We start from the raw sequence: 17706 nt of genomic DNA, 5'->3' as shown, positions 1-17706 counted from the left end.
CTATGCGGCTGCTGCGTTTGCTGTCCAAATACCCTGTGGCCATTAAAAAGTGTCCCAGCAAGGGTATATCAAGGATGGGTAAATGTAATTGCTATAAATCATCGATAAGCATTGGAGTGTATTTGTAAACAGTGAATTATATTGATACATATCGAAGTATACTGATAAATATTGAAGCTTATAATATCGAAGTATATTAATAAATATTGAAGATTGATAAATATCAAAATTTATTGATATATATCGATATAGATTGATAAATATCAAAGTATATGAACACATATCGAACCATATTGATATGATCAATGCTCATTGATATATATCGAAGTTTATCAAAATATATATATGTCAATAACAGTGCGATAAATAATGAGTACTAGATGAAAAATGGGCAAATATGTATGTAATAATAATGTATATCTCTTCGCCAAATATCGATATATATCAATCGATTCATATCAATGCTATGATATGCTGTGCCTATCGAATTAATGACAATGACATACTTTAGTAAAGATAAATGCCATTCACTAAAATCGATGATTATAAAATTTCCAACTCACATAGATTATTCTTTGATTATAATTCTCTTGAAGGTAATTGCGATGTACTTTAATCGATAAATATTGGATTCCCAATTCCGATAGATTATTTGGTTATTCCGATAGCTATGATCTAATCATATATGAAAATTTGTAAATTATTGTGCTATTTCAATATATCGACCAATATCGATATGTCGCTTAATATTGCGATGTAAACTCAGTTAATCGATACACGTAGCATTCGCACACAGGGTATTACCCTGGCTCTGCAATCTCCTCCCTCTCTCTCTTTCTCTCCCGTTTCCCCTGCTCATTGTCCCGTCATCTAAAATGTTTTGTTGTGTGGTTTGCTGCATTGGCTCACGTATTGCGTGAGTGGAGGCGGAAGAGTACATAAAAATAAAAATAGAAATAAAAATAAATTTAAAAGCAGACAACAAATTATGCAGCGATGCGTATAATTAATCTGTTGGCATTAATTGCGGCAAAGGCTGCACAAAACCGCAAAAGCGTAGGGCGTCAAAAAATAAAAAAAATAAAGGAGAAGAGAAGAGGAAGGAGAAGGCGAAGAAGAATGGCAGAGAAGGGAAAAAGGAAAAGCCTGAAATTATTTAAACGCTCGAGATAAACTAAAAAGCCAGCGAAGCCAACGAGAAACCAAAAGCGAGGGCCCGCTCCAGTTGAGTGTCTTTCGTGGCCAGTGAAGCGTGGCACACAAATATAAATCTGTGGCACGGATAACGTGGCTTATTGAGAGATCAGGCCGACGAGCGACTTGGCCCGCCCGGGCGATTAAATGTTGTGTGCGCCTTTAAAGCCGATGGACTGCCAAATGGACAGACTGCGAGACGGCTGTCAGTCATTGTGTGTGTAATTAATTGCTGGCCAAGTTGAGCAGCAACAGCAGCAGCACATGCGGGCAGGTAAGCAGGTGGGCAGTTGAGCAGGTGTTGTTGCAGCCAGGTCAGAGGCCAAGAAAAACGACTGCACAATTTATAAAAGTCAACACTTGAGCACGTTTCAGCAGTTGACGCCATAGCACAGCAGCTAAACAGGTAGAGTGGGAGAGAGATGGTCTAAGAGAGAGAGGGAGAGTGGGAGAAAGAGAGGGGTAAAGCCTCACTTCATTTTATTATCAAGCGTTATTCTGCACGTAATTGTTTTGACGTCACTTTTGCAAATTGTCCTTTTTTTCTTTCTCTCTCTCTTTCTCTCTTTCGCTCTCACGCTCTTTCGGTTGCTGTTGCTGTTTGCTGCTTTTGATATTGTTTTTTATCGTGAGGCCGTGGCCGAGTCGTGACCTGACAGCGTGCTTAGTTTGCTGGCTGCTTGGCTCAACTAGTTCATTAACCAAAGGTATTGCAATTAATTGCTAAATGCCAGAGCTAATGACAGACAAACACACGCAAGCACACACACACACACATACACTGACACTCATACACTCACATGCTGCAAATGAGCGTGGAGCACGCGCGCACCACCTGGCGTATGCGCAATGTGGCAAACGATTTGTCCCACTAAAACCGCCAACAGATACAATTAACACAGCTATCTGGCATTGTCAATCATGATTTAGCGCATATTCAGCGCCATTTGGGCGCGGCCACACCTTCGCGTCTAATCGAGTCAGATAAGCGACTATATATATGGATATAGCTATGCATATGTTCAACTTACCATATGACATACACAGACAAGCTGCTGTCTATTATAGCCAGGAACTGAGCTGCAATAGAGAAGAGAGAGAGGGAGAGAGAGAGAGAGATGGAAATTAGTATGCTAGGAAATAACTCAAATAAATACTACCAACTGAGAGACACACACAGTTGAGTTGAGTCACAGTTCAGGGGATTCAGGAAATTGCAAAGTATTAACGGCCAATAGATACTCTGGCATTATTTAAGTACCGGAATAAAGATGGGGATTAATAATAATCCATTTGGGTGATTAGAGTAAAATGAAGAGACAAATAGATGGATTTAAAGAATTAATACAGAGAAGGGAAGAGAGAGGGATGATTGTCAATACATTGAAGGATATATAGATGGATAAAAAGAAATGTGAAAATATGGAGGATGAATAAATAGATATACGGATAGGTGAATATATGAATATAACGATATGTGGATATGAGGATATGTTTCTATATAGATGGATGATAGATGATAGATTCTTAAACAGGTAGATGTATATAAGTACATATATAGATGCATATATACACGTATAAATATGCAGATGAATAAATATTAAATAGTCGATGAGGCAGATTGGCGATTACAATTGACTGACAGATTGGATAAAAGATATATAAGAAGACGACCAATCAAAATTATATTTGATTATTTATTTGACATTAGAGTTAATATAAAAAAAAACAATATACTCTGTTCGATTTCGTGAATGAGTATAATTAAAACTATTGGGGCTTTCGTCATTATGAGATATATATGAAAATAAATAAATAAACTGGCATATGGATAAAAAGTCACAAATTCTTTAATTATCCCAAACAAGGTTTTTCATATAAAAAATATGATTTGATGTTAGAATTAATCCCAAACTTTTCAAACAATTCATAGCGAGGCATTTCTGAAAACTCTCTCAAATTCAAGATTCATTATTTACACGTGGCATACAGCCAGTTATGCATTTAATGGCAGTTCAATAAACTTTTTGCTCAGCTTCAAAGGGTATCAGAAAAGTGCTCCGTTTGCTTGTTGTCTGTTTGTTGTGTCTGCTGAATGCGCCAGTGGCTCTGCCAGTGCCAGCGCCAGTGCCTTTTGCATGCAAAACAAACAAACAAATGAAACACGCAGACAGACACACACACACACACACACACACACACACAGGAATACACATGAATTGACATTGAACTAAGCTTAGGGCTGAGATGATGCAGAAGCAGCTCGCTGATTGCTGCCTGCTGAGTCAGCAGCAGCAGCAGCAGGAGGAGAAGGAGCAGCAATCTCTAGCATCAGCGACAGATCAGATGCTATTGACACAACGGACTAAAAATCTGAATGCGAAACAGAATATGTATCTGAATCAGGAGCAGGAATCGGAGGAATCTGAATCGGAATCAGAATCCTGTTTGGTCGCTGGGGGCCCTCGAGTGCAATCAATGCTGACAAAGTCAGCGAGCGTCTAAATGAAGCCTTCATCTTCATGATGATGAGCGAGCAGCAGGAGAAACCCTTTGGCTCATCATCGTTCGCCAGCTGTTTTTAGCCCTGTCATCGAAATGTCTGGTAATCCGTTTTTATTTTGTTTTTCTGCTGGGCAAAATGAGCAGCGTACGCGCCTTTAATTAAATGTGAACGTCGAGTGTTTCAATTAATTATTGGCAAATGTTCTACGCAAATAAAATAAACAAATCAAATGTATAAAAAAAGAAAGAAAAGCGAAACAAAATGGAAATAAATTAATTATGCTCGCCTGGCTAGGCGAGTGCTGCTGCTGCTGCTGCTGCTTGGAAAGTTAGCGACAGAGCCTTTAGCAAATAATTAAAAAGGGACGAGTTAGGCCAAAATCTGAAAAAGTAATTATTTGTACCAGGCCTGCCCAGTCGTAGAGCCTGCTACCTCCCTCCCACCCCTTGGCCAGCCACTCTCTGTCTGTTTGACTCTGTCTCTCTCTCTCTCTCTGGCTCGTACATAAGCCAAACTTTTGCAGCGAATTAAAATTAATGAAAATAAATTTTCCAAATTGTTTTAGCAACCCCTTTCGCCCATTCGACCATTCACCCATTCGCTCGCTGCCCAGTTGACTCTTGAAAATGATTCGAGTGTAATAAAGCAAAAGTAAGACGAAAGGGTTCTTCGGGCTCTGCCTATGCAGAGTGAGTGGATTGGGGCACTGACTTGACTTGGCACATGAAAACACTTAAGAAATTTAGTTCTTGTTCTCAATCTTGTATTTGAGGTCGTTTCGGGGGCTCAGCCTGTGACTGGGCTTGACCTTTCCCTATGCCCATTTTGCCTTTTACATTTTGGCAATTCATGCTGTTTGTTTTCCCTTTTCCCGGGCACCATCTTCAAGCTCATTTGCGATTGTATTAAAATAATTAAATATTCGATTAGGCAACGGCTCGCGCACTTCAACTTCATTAATAAAATACGGAGTAAGTCCACTTTGGGCTTTGTTTTCGCCTGGGCGGAAGGAAGCCTCGGCTGTTTACATGCATGTCCTTAGGTCTAATTAGCTCTGGCTTTACATGCGTCTTAGCCGCTGCTTTTTGCCATGAACTTTTAATGCGACTTTTGGCCAAAAACTCGCTGCCATTTGTTTATTTAATTAAGCGCATTAAATGTCCAGCGCTTCGATTTACTCGACACCCACACACACACACACACATCTGCAGAGCTCTGAGTCTCCCACTCTGTGTATGTGTGTCGTTCCATATGTTAACACACATACATATGCATAATTAATGGCCAGCTTTTGTATACGCTCTTTTTTTTTTTTTTTTTGACCATATTGAGCTGTTTTTGACCATATTGCGTGTAGCAGCTTCTCTTCTCACTGTCGATACACGCTCAATAAAGCAAGCAGTGAGTGTATTAGATTTTATGATTCTCTGTATGGCAGTAAAGCCAGAGATTTGTAATTTGGAGTATAATATAGAATATAGGATATAGAATATAGAATATAGAATATAGAATATAGAATATAGAATATAGAATATAGAATGTGGAATGTAGAATATAGAATATAGAATATAGAATATAGAATATAGAATATAGAATATAGAATATAGAATATAGAATATAGAATATAGAATATAGAATGTGGAATGTAGAATATAGAATATAGAATATAGAATATAGAATATAGAATATAGAATATAGAATATAGAATATAGAATATAGAATATAGAATATAGAATATAGAATATAGAATATAGAATATAGAATATGGAATACAGAAGATAGAATATGGAATATAGAATATAGAATATAGAATATAGAATATAGAATATAGAATATAGAATATAGAATATAGAATATAGAATATAGAATATAGAATATAGAATATAGAATATAGAATATAGAATATAGAATATAGAATATAGAATATAGAATATAGAATATAGAATATAGAATATAGAATATAGAATATAGAATATAGAATATAGAATATAGAATATAGAATATAGAATATAGAATATAGAATATAGAATATAGAATATAGAATATAGAATATAGAATATAGAATATAGAACATAAAACATAGAACATAGAACATAGAACATAGAATATAGGAGCGGGTATCGCGCAGTCAGTTGCACTCGATCGCATCATTCTCGGCTGTTTATTTGGGTTTTGTTTTGTACTTTTGGGTTACAGCATATGTTGGACCCAAGCTTTTGGTTTTTTCTCTTTTTGTTGTTTTGTCTTCGTTATCTGGCTTGACATTTAAAACGCCTAATTAGCTGTGGTGTCATTGTCATGGAATTATTGGAGCGTGCACCACCCGAAAAGGCCGAACCACATAGGCAGGCCGTCCGAATGTGCTGTGCAAGTGCTTATTATATGTTCCAGGCTGCAGGCAAATTTAATTTATTCAAAATAACCAACACACACACAGAGGCCACATAGGACCCAACTCTGTGTGTGTGTGTGTGTGTGGGTACAGCTTCTAATTTGCACACATGAGCGCATTTTAGAATATGCCCGAGAAGGAATAAAAAGGAGCATCTCAGCTGCTTGACCGTTTCATATCAGCCGCATGCTCAATTTAATTTGAATTGCGACAAGCCACGCCCACACTCACACACACACACACTCGCACACGACACACGCATTTTATTTATATCCTCCACAATTCACAGTCGACAGGCTAAAGGTCAGCTAAGACTAGCACTGGCCATAAATTAGTGCGCTTCCTGCATGAATTTTTAGACAGCTTCGAGTTATTATGCAAGGGCCAGAGCCCCGAGTCCAGAGCCTAAGCTGCTCTCAAGTTTATTGAACTTTATGAGCTCGGATTACATGACAAAGAGCGAGAGAGAGGGTGAGGGGAAGAGGTACCTCTGGCTAAATGACAAGCTCTGACCGCCGGCTTTGGGCCTTGGCTAATTTATGTGCTCGACGTGTGACTGACAAGTTTATGTTTTTCATTTTCATTTTCTATTTTCTACTCTTCTGTTTTTGTTTTTTTTTTTTTTTGCCCACATAAATTTCACAATATTTTTGGGGCAGATTTCGAGGAACTCAACTGGGTTATAAATTTTACGTGACTGGCTGAACTTTAAGGACAAGCCAGCCAGGCTGCTCCAGCTACTATCTCACCCTCTCGCTGGCTGAGCCTTTGGGAGCATACCTTTAGCTAAAAGCGCTATGCGAGCTATTGAAATACCAGGCTAAAAATTATACAAAAAAGGCAGTCGGCCACGCCCACACATACACATACACACTCTCCCTCTCTCATCTCTCTTTCTCTCTCGCTCTCTGTGTAAGCTATTTATAGTTATGTAATCAGCGCGTAGTTAAGTTCACATTTTTTTATGCTCGCCTTTTTGTTGTTATTTTGCTTTATTTTGCTCTCGTCTCGCTTTTGCTTTGAAAATTGTTTGTAATGGCATTATGAACACTTGGCTGCATGTGGCTAGGGCCAAAAGCGGAGCCACCACTCGGCGTATGCCTCACTCATTGATTTTCTAAGTGTGTGTGTGTGAGTGTGTTGTTGTTGTTGTTCTTGTTTTTGTTGCTTTAATTTGTGTTTATTTTAGAGCATATTTACTTAACTTTACTTTACAGCCATTAAATGAATTAATGTGTGGCGCTCTAATGCTACACACAGGGAGACTCTTCCTCTCTCTCTCTCTCTCTCATTCACTCTCTCTTTCTCATTTCATTTCGTGAGCGCAATTGTAGCCGCTTCTGCTTCTGGTCTGCGCTTAAAAAAGTTTCGCGATTTTTTCCTCTTCTTCTTGTGTCTAAACATTTCGTCAGAACCGGAAAAAACAAAGCCAAAGCACTTTGTATGTGTGTGTGTGTGTGTGAGTATGTGTCGGTGTGTTGCCCAACTTTACTTTTAGCATATTTTAGAGCGCGACTCTGCGAATCGGTTTCAAGTTGCATATTCTCGTCACAAATTGCATTCGCAAGTGTATTTCTTTTTTGTCCTTCAGCTAATACCCTATAGTAATGCTACAAAAAGAATACCAAAAGGATATATACAATTAAGTTTCATTAAATTCGGCAGCAGCTGCAAGTAGATATGCCCCACTCTGTAGTACATACATATATAGCTAATCAGAAGCAGCTACATAGCGCTGAAAAATTGTTCAAATACCCTCATATAGTATAGGGTGTATGTATGTATATGAAACATCAATTACAGCTTTAATTAGGCCGCATTAGAATTAATGTTTTGAATACCCTATACTTATTAAAAATACTAAAATTGTTAGTATATAAGTGTTTATGCTGAGAATGTGAGTATATGCCAGGATAATCAATATAAACTCTCTCTCTCTCTCTCTCTCTCTCTCTCTCTCTCTTTTTCCATAGAAGAATATCCAATTCAATTGTGCTCATGTCTGCCCTAGTTTTTAGGGTATATGTAAGCCCAATCAATAGCAGCTGAATTGCATTTACTGAAGTTTTTGCTGTCCAAAGAAAAATGTATAAAAAAAGAGAATTCTATAATTCAGTTGTGATTATGCCTCCAGCAAAGAGCGAGAGAGAGAGAAAGAAAGAACTCCATCTTAGGCTATAAAGTATGTATAGAGCCAATCAATAGCAGCTCTAATTGCTTATTGCATTTTGTGACTACCCCTTAGGTTTCGAGTGTAAAAAACATTGTATATTAAAGTTGTATCAATAGATGTAGCATGAGTGCTTACTAGCAGAGAGAGTAGAGGGTATATGCTGCTTACCAGCAGAGAGAGGGAGTGAAGGGTATATACTGTTTAGTTGCACAGAGAACAGACAGCATATGCTGTCTATAGAGAGTAGAGGATACACGCTGCTGATAAGCAGAGAGGGTGGAGGATATATGATACTTACTAGAAGATAGTGAGGGTATTACTATAGCATATACCCTTTAATTGATCTGCTAGTAAGCACTCATGCTACATCTACTGATATAAACTGCTGACTAGACGAGAGTAGAGGATATATGGTGCTTGCTAGCAGAGAGAGAGAGAGAGTGAGAGAGTGAGAGAGAGAGAGAGAGTTTATAGTCTATGCTTTCCTTCTGTAAGAATGTTTTTGGCAATCTAATCATTTTTTTTATTAAAAACTTTTGTTCTATAGTTTCTGCTAGACTATATAAAGGGCTGTCATAAGTTCTTGTAGCTATGCTAACCACAAATTTGGCAAACAAAAATGTGATTATATTTTATTTGGCACGAGGTATTAACTAGAAAAAGGGTATATGCATTGTCTATGTGAATTTGTAGAAACATATATAAAAGTGATCTAAAACTACTCTCAAAAAAGATATAAAACTTTTCATAAAATAAAAACTAAGCTATAATCTGCATAGTACAGTGCTTACTGACTAAGTTGTCTCTATGTTTCAGGCGTGCTCAAGCTGAAGATGCCAACTCGACAGAGTGGAAAAGTGAGTAAACTCTATGCAACTATATATAGGTAGCATAATATATATTCATCTAATAATGATATGACATTCATACGGTATCTATTCGTCACTCACTTTGAGCTCTACACACACTGCAAATGTGCTTTGTTTTTAGCTGTTTTTGCCTTGCTTGCCATGCACTTTGGTAACATTTATCGTTGCCGGCTGCCAACTTGCTGCTGCTCATTGTGCCGGAATGACCAATTTTTGTGATTTTCAATTAAGTTAACTGGACGACTGGCTAAGAGCGGGCGCAGGGGAGCGTGCGGGGATCGAGCGAGTCTAGGGTTGGTTGGTAAGGGCTGCTTGCTGTCAGGCTCACAGTATATTTTTGTAACAGTTTAAACAGCTGCCGGCTGCATGTGCTAGTCGTCCCATTCCCCCCCTCTCTCTCGCTCTCTCTTATTGAGCCAATCCCAATCAGTGCCACAGTTCGTGCTCGGCTGGACTAAGGGCAGTGGCTGGCAGCCATGTCTCAGCTTCTGGTTCTAGTTCAGCCATTGCGGCTGGCCAAAGCGCTCGGCACCATTAGCTGGAAAATTTATCTACATGCACTTGACAGGTGGCCACGGCTTGATTTAGTTGTGCTGCTACCGAGAGGGGGGAGGGGAGGGGAAGGAGGCTAGGGAGTGAGTGAGATGAAGATGGAGATGGAGATGGGCGGCCAGTCGAGCTGCCACATTAAATTGGAGCGCAACAAATGTCGGCGCCACTTGATGTGCTGCAGCTGCTTGCAACACATATCCATAGCTTAAGGCCAATTTGGTCTCTATCTCCCTCTCTCTCTCTCTCTCTCTCGCTCTCTCTTGCACCTTCTGTGATCAGCTAAGTGCTGCAGCTAAATTGGCTAAAATTCAATAAGTTAATGTTGTGGCCACGTTCAGTTCACGTGTGTTCGCCCCGGCTGATTGACAGACGACAGCCACTGCACTCACCTCACCTCACCCCGTCTCCCCTCACCTCGCCTCAATTCGGCTTGCCCCTGTCAGTTGCACTTAATTTCATTTTGCATGCGGCTGCCTCAGTTCGATTCCCTCGCTTATGTCTCAGTCAGCCATCAGCTTTGATTACATTAAGCATTAAAATGTGCTACAACTAGTTCAGCTCACAGCACTTGACTTGGATAATAATTTCACTGTGCTTCTTCTTCTTCCTCTGTGTTTTTTTTTTTTGCGCTCGCTGTTCTGGTTCCACTTCATTTGCCACAAGTGGCGGCAAATAAAATCGACTTCAAATGCCATTTGTCCTTGTCAGCGCACAAATTTACGATTGACAAACGATGTGAGATGTGCGCCGCGCCCACCGCCTTTAGTTTGACTCGAATGAAGCAATGCTCACAATTGTAATTCAATGCCAGCTGTGGAGCATAACAAATGAGTTTGAACCAAGACGAGACGAGTCGAGCGAACGCGCAACAGTCGTTGGCTATCAAAAATAATACAAATTATGCGCGTGTCACACAGGAGGCAACAGGAGGCAGAGCGAGAGAGAGTGAGGGAGTGGGGCATATTTCCGGTTGGGCTGCATAATTCATGGCAGTCCGTTAGATAAGACACTTGTGCATCAATTCATCAGCAGCAGCTATGCCGCACCACACGCATGTAAGTAGCTCCGACACACGTGTGAGTGTGTGAGTGCGAGCGAGACGGGCTGCGCTGCCAAGCAGCGGCTGTGTGACACAGGCGAACAAACCCTTTTAAGCTGTCAAATGGCGTTTTTGTTATCAGCCGCGTCTAATGAACGATGACACTGATTCAGCAGCAGCGGCAGTGGCAGCGGCAACAGCGAGTGACAGAGAGGGGTGTAAGAAGGAGAAGCAGTGGAATGAGTGGGTGCAGCCGTAGTATGAGCAGTGGCTAAAGCAGTAAGAGCAGCTGCAACAGGGGAAAGAAGTCAGTAGAGGAGATGTTGGAGGAGGAGGTGGAAAAAGAGGAGGGTAAGAGGAGTTGGAGGAGAAGAAGGTAGAAGAAGAGGTGTAGGATAGGGAGGAGGATGAGGAGGCAACAGAGATGAAGAAGCATAGGTTCAGACGGCAGAAGGAGCAGGAGGCAAGTAAAAGAGGCGCAGGAGAAGAGAGCAGAAGAATTGGTATCGGAGAATGAGGAGGCAAAAGAGGAGGTATAAGAATACGCAGAAGAGCAATAAGCAAGGAAGGAGCAGGCAAAGAATTGAGGTAGGAGGAGGGCACAGCAGATCGCTAGCAAGCAGAGGAGCAGGAGAAAAAAGACGACAAGTAGAAGGAGGAGTACATGGAGGAGGACGAGTGAGTAGGGGAGAAAAGGCTGGGTATGCCGGAAGTAGGAGGAGTAAGAGGACTATGACCAGCAGGAGTAGGAGAGCGCAGGAGCGGATACGGATGAGACCGAGGTTAGCAGCAGCCAGATTGCAGCCACACACACGCACGCACACACACACAGCACTTAGGCATCGTATTGGTGCAGTCTTCTGCTTGTTTTCATACTCAATTAGCCTTGACAGTGATTAATATTGACTGTAATTTCATTAAATCGCCTTCTGATATGCTCTCTGGCCATGGGTTGAGCCAGCCTTCGAGTTGGCGTCGTCCTGCCTGAACATAATTTCGTTACAGTCACCAGCCCCAGCCCCAGCCCTTACGTCCGCCTCCTGCTGCCACCATCAGTTTTTAAAGGCATGTGAGTTATATGGCAGTTACTTTGGTTAAAAACCACTTTTGGGCTTTTGGCTTGTGGTCAACATTAATTCAGCTCAATTGAGCGTGGCTTAAAGCCCTATTAATGAGGGCGATTTAAAAGCCCTCCACAGATAAGTTTTTGCTTAAAAATATTACGTATACGCAACGCAAGCTGAGAATGGGAATGGAACTTTCTATATTTAGAGGGAAAACCTAATGTAGGCATATAAATTGTGTGCAAAATATTGCTCTTATCAAATGCGCATTAATTGGCTGGGCAAAAGTTTTAGAGGCTTCTTCTTATGCCATGACGGCCCCCATGGGGCAAGCTTGCATAATGTGGGGGCAGCATTGTTATAACTTCGACCTGGCATTGGTTGCATATTTCAGCTTGTTAGCTGTCAAAATAATTGACATAAAGTGGCATGTGTCTAGGCAGTTGTTATTTACGAGCAGGCGTAATAAACGCACACACGCACGCACACACACACACACACACACACACTCAGAGTGTGGGAAGATGACACGCCCATAACTATAAATAAATGACAAAGGTGTTGACGTGTCGGCAAGTTGAAGGAACGAACTGGCACTTAGTTTGTTTTTTTCTCTATCTGCCTCTATCTTTGCCTTTGCCTCTTCTTCTGCCTCTTCTTTGTGTCACCTTCTACTTTTTTGTGTTGCTGCCTTTGGCCAAAGCCTTATTTATCTATAAGAGCATATACGCCCTGACTCTGTTTGTTGCAATTTATTTGGGGCTGGTTTAATGCCCGTAAAGCAGCAATTGAAATATGTTGCATACTTTTTGGGGCTCGCATGCATAATGAAAGAGCGCACATAAAATATAGACTAATTTGCCAGATATGTTTGTGTATTTGTTGCTCGCATAAGCTGCTTAAATTGTTAAGCCCAGCACATATCTACCTCTCTCTCTCCCCACTACCACTCTCTCTCTCTATCTCTTTATATATATGTATTTATAATGGCTTTTACTTATGCATAAATTATGTCTGGCAAGCGACAAAAATATTTGACTAATGAAATTTTTTGCCCTTGCAGCTGTTAAATATTTAGCCTCGGCTCTGTTGCGTAACGGCGACAACCTTTTTTTTTCGCCTAATTTTCATTGTGTGTATGCGTAGTGACACGCCCACAGGGAACTAAAATGGTGGGAGTGGGAGTGGCTGAGACTCTCATGAAATTCACACGGTTCAATGTCATCGACAATTTTCGAGTTCATCAAAAATTTAACGTTGACGTTGCCAAAGCGCCAAACGGCAAAGCGGCAAAACGCCAAAACACCAAAAGATGCCAAAAATTTGTGTTTGCTACGCAAAATTCCGTTAATGGGCATAAATGTGGCAAAGCAGGCGATGCCAAAATGACAGGCGAAGCATCGAGTATAATGTGCGCACAGCATGCGAGAGCAGCAAGTGTGTATGTAAGTGTTGTGTGTGTGTGGGTAAGTGTGTGTGCGCGCGCTAAGGACCTATGCGTGCTTGCGAAAACTTAGTGCACTCAGAGAAAGGCACGGAAATCTTTATAGAAATCTGATGCGACGTGCCAAGTTGAAGCATTAGCTGAGAGTTGAAGCGAAAGAGCAGAACTGGAAATGTTGGGTATATGAAAGGAAAAATTGAAAATAGTATTGACATATATAAATAAGAAAAAAATAAGTATATATAAAAATGGTAACAATTAAATTCTAGTCGAACTCGAGCCAGCCATCGAACCAAAATATATATTTTTAGAACAGTGACTTTAAATGTCCTAAATATATAATAAACATATGTATATTTGAAATTTTCCTTGATAAGAAAACGAATAGTAGGAAAATAATTCATATCTTATGTATAATTTTCTATAAGGAAAATTTTTGTTTACTAATATAAAATTGTATACTAATATAAAATAAAATAGATTCAGTATCTAGATTCAATGCTTAAATAATAAAAGCCTCAATATGTGTGAGATAACACGATATAATCTTTAGGTCTTATGCATTTTCTCTAGTTTTATGTAGACAAAACGTCCAAAGGTGGACTTTGCTTGAAGAAATATTTAAAAATTAATAGCAATCTATATAAAAAAATTAGCATAAAGACATAAATAGATTTAAAAAAAATTACATTTTCAGTTTTAATTCTTAATTAATAATAATAGTAGTAAATATAGTAATAAATTTTGTATATGAAGGAATCGAGTAGAAAAAACATTAAAAATTCTGGACTTAAATTTTATTTAATCTCATGCAGATGCGAAGCGAAGGCTCCAGTTTTTTAATACCAATTTATAATAAATTATAGTAAGATTAATAATAATTAATTAAAGCTACAAAATGACTTTAAAATGTGGAGCTGTTCATCTTAAAATTTCCATTCATATTTTCGTACTTTTATTATTAACTAAGTTTAACCCGAAATAGTTACACAATAGTCAGTCAAGCCATGAGCCACATCAGTTCTAAACTAAGCTAAAATAATCTTTAAGTTTCAGCTGAAATATTTTCCTGTTGAAACCAATTTCAGCCCCAATGACAAATGAATGTTTCCATTAAAAACTGTGTCAACAAATGCGAAAACTCAGCTTGCCAAAGAGCAGCCCCCCCCAACACGGAAGTGCCACAGTCTATTCCTATCTCTCTCTCTGTCTCTCTCTCTCTGTCACACCTTCTGTAACCACCTCAGTGCGCCTTATGCTCGCTTAATTCCGAACCCATTTTAGATTTAAGGCGAACATGACTTGAGCATGGCCGAGGCCAGCGTGTGGGACGCTGCTTAGAAAGGGATTATGATAGATCTGGGTGATAAGAGCAAGGCGAGCCATGCCAGGAATCATTGCGCATTGCACGCACACACACACACCCCTTTTTTCGCTGAGTGTATTCAAGTTAACATTTGGCTGTGAGCTCGTACGCATTGGTGGCTTCATCTTTTGCCGCTTAGGCGAGTGGGTGGGTGGTGTGGTGTGACAGTTCATGGCTATTATTAATAAGTACAGCGAACAGCGTGGCGTATACGTGACATTTACGGAAATTTGATTGAAAAATATCGAAGATGCTTTTTTTTGGTCGCTTGCGCACGAGGCATCGCGTCGTCTATAACATTTCCATCATTTGATGCGTAAAAGAAAGTCGAGCGAAAGTCGAGCGAGAGCCGAGCAGAGGAATGTCATCAGTCACGTATAGCCAGAGATGACTGTAGCTGCTGTAGCTGTTGTTGCTGTTGTTGCTCTTGTCGTCGTGTTATGTCATATTTCAGGGCACACCTTTCTGTCCCTGCATTAACAAATGCCATTGATATGTGTAGGTGTGCGTGTGCGTGTGCGTGTGTGAAATTACGTGTTGCCAATGTTTGGCCAAAAATAAAGGGTTTCACTACAGCCACAGTCAGTGGCACAGTCACTGCCGCCACCTGCCTCGCATCACTGTCAGCTGCCGGCGACAGTGGCTTTTGTTTGGCCAACAGGCGAGGCGCGCGGCCCAGCTCTCGCGGCAGCGCTTGGCGCGCTGACAGTTCACAGATTTGCAGCAGTAGTTGACATTGATTCATCAAAAATTAATCGAATTCTCGAATGGCAGCAGAGGCCAAAAAGGCAGCCGGCTAACGCACCAGCAGAAGCTCTCAACTGTCAGCTGTCAGGCTTGACAGTTGCTATGTGCGTGTGTGTACACGCGCGTATGTGTGCGTGTGCGTGTGTGTCACCTGAGACGACAATACTTGCATACCATAATCCGTTTAAACAACAATTCCTGCTGCAATTGACAGCCAACTATGGCTAAAAACGCGTGCTGTTGCACTGCCACGCCCCCTCCTCCCATTCCACTGCGTATGCAATTAATTGCATGTCCTTTGCTGCAACACAACGCCGACATTCAGGCTGACATGCTGACAGGCCTTTTGGCATTGTAATTTCACTTGTAGAAAAATGAAGGAATTTATGCAGCTGACGTGGAGAGGCGAGGGAGTGCAAAAGAGAGAGAGAGAGAGAGAAAGTGAGATAGCCTTAAGTCAATCACATCATGGAATTTTTATAGACCTTTGGTTAGCTGACACCAGACGCAAATTAGCCAGGCATGGCAAATGGGTTTTATGCTCTATTTATTATCAAATTGCCAAAAGTTTTTTCTCTCTATTAACTGCACAGTGTGCGTGTGTGTGTGTGTGTGTGATAAGGTGTGCTTGCGGCTCGTAAATATTTGTCAAGCTCATTCGCGCGCGTCGTCTAGGCAGCAGCAGCGGCAGTAGCGGCGTCGCTGGCTCACATGGCGTATGAGCGCTGGCCAACGCCTGGCGCGCTCATAAATTTCTTGTCATAAATCCTTCGCACTTTTCGGGGCTGCCACTGAGCCGGCTCAGCAGGTGGCAGCCAAGATGTAGGTGGCGGCAGCAGGTAGCAGCTAGTCCCTTGGATAGCAGCGCCGCAAATGAGCTGTCAGAGCTAACAGTCGTGTCTGTGTCGGATTTATGCGCATGCAAAACTTTGACCAAAACGAGAGTTACCCCCACTCTCTCTCTCTCCCACTCCCTCTCTCTATTGTCCTATGGGTCTCTGTCGACCCATCAGCCTTTGTGCGTGTCAATAAATGAAGCGTGATTGATTACGTGGTAAAGTTTTCTGGGCAAATTCCATGCCATGTTTATGACAGCACTGCGAAGGCTGGCCCCAAAACTTTGCTGGGGCTGGGCAGCACCTGTGCGAGCAGGTGTAGCGGCAGGCTGCGCTGTTAACGTTTATTGTTTGAATTTCATGTATCTTCTATATATATATATTTATTTTATTTTATTTTTATTTTGGCTTTGTCTTTTGTTTTGCTGTTGTCCTCGCGGCGGGCCGGCCACGCCTGTCAAAATATTTTGTCAGCCATTTTTATGCAAATGAAATAAATTTTGCATAAAAAGTCAAACATCAACAGAGATTTATGACTTGTTGAAACTTTGGCATAATTTCATAAATATTTAAACCTTTTCCTGGGCGCCGCTTTACAGGACAACAACAGTAAAAAAAAAGGATCATTATGTTTATGATGATGTGCAAATATTTGCGCTTATTACGCAGCTGAAAGCCGCTGGACAACGAACCAAACCAAACTGAACCCAGCCAAGCCTAACCCAAACCAAACCAAACCCAGCGAATGGCGCACCAGCTGCTGGTCACGGTTGCATTAAGCCCCGCCCTAATCGCATGCCAGCACGCCCTAATTAATGGTCAAACAAATTCAGACGGAAATCGGCTTACAATTTCCAGAGTCACTCTCTGACCTGCCATTTAACACGATTAATCCACTCTAATTAATCGAGCCACAATAATTGCATTCATCCTCTCTATCGTATCAATTTACATGCAATAACAGCAGACTGCATGCGTGTGTGTGTGCGACCTCTTGCTCTCTATTTGTCATGACCTGGCCACACTTTGTTTAGAGTTCTTCTTTGAGCCATGGCAATATGAGCTCAATTGCAAAAGCTCAATGAAGCCAATTATGAGGTTTTCACTTGATCCATTTTAAACAGATTAATTGAGCTTGGATTACATTTTTTATGTGCTTAGGTCAGTGTGTTTCTTTGATGTATGTGACCCAGTCACAATTTCTAATGAATTCAATTGCGATTAGAGCTCTTTAAGCAATTATAAATTGAGAAAATTAAAAAACTAAAAATAGCCATATGATTTTCATTTAATGTTATCAAGATAAAAAAAAATAGAAAATTAATTTTATTTAGTCAAATTAATTATATTTTATTTTTATTATGAAATAAAGTTTGTCAATGCTTGGAAAGGTAACCGGATCAGGACCAATTAGGCTAAAACAAAACTGAAGACAAGATTTTATTACAAAGATAGTTCAGTTGCTTCTAGGATTGTCCATATATTCGACGGACCCATCTAACCCAGATAACCATATAATCTTAC

At 40.5% G+C, this 17706-nt stretch overlaps 1 long non-coding RNA gene across 1 annotated transcript in view; it reads right to left on the bottom strand.

The window, feature by feature from the left end:
* Nucleotides 1-17706, bottom strand: part of LOC26528029 — a 79966-nt gene that overhangs the window by 25674 nt on the left and 36586 nt on the right. The window contains exon 2 of the long non-coding RNA XR_001449203.3: nt 2226-2274. This is a non-coding gene — a long non-coding RNA (uncharacterized LOC26528029). The remainder of the gene's footprint in view (nt 1-2225; nt 2275-17706) is intronic.

The sequence above is a fragment of the Drosophila mojavensis genome, unplaced genomic scaffold (assembly GCF_018153725.1).
Source record: "Drosophila mojavensis isolate 15081-1352.22 unplaced genomic scaffold, ASM1815372v1 contig_80, whole genome shotgun sequence".
In the NCBI taxonomy this organism is placed as follows: Eukaryota; Metazoa; Arthropoda; class Insecta; order Diptera; family Drosophilidae; genus Drosophila; species Drosophila mojavensis.
Note: the sequence above shows the minus strand (reverse complement) of the source record. Positions and strands in the feature narration are given on the sequence as shown.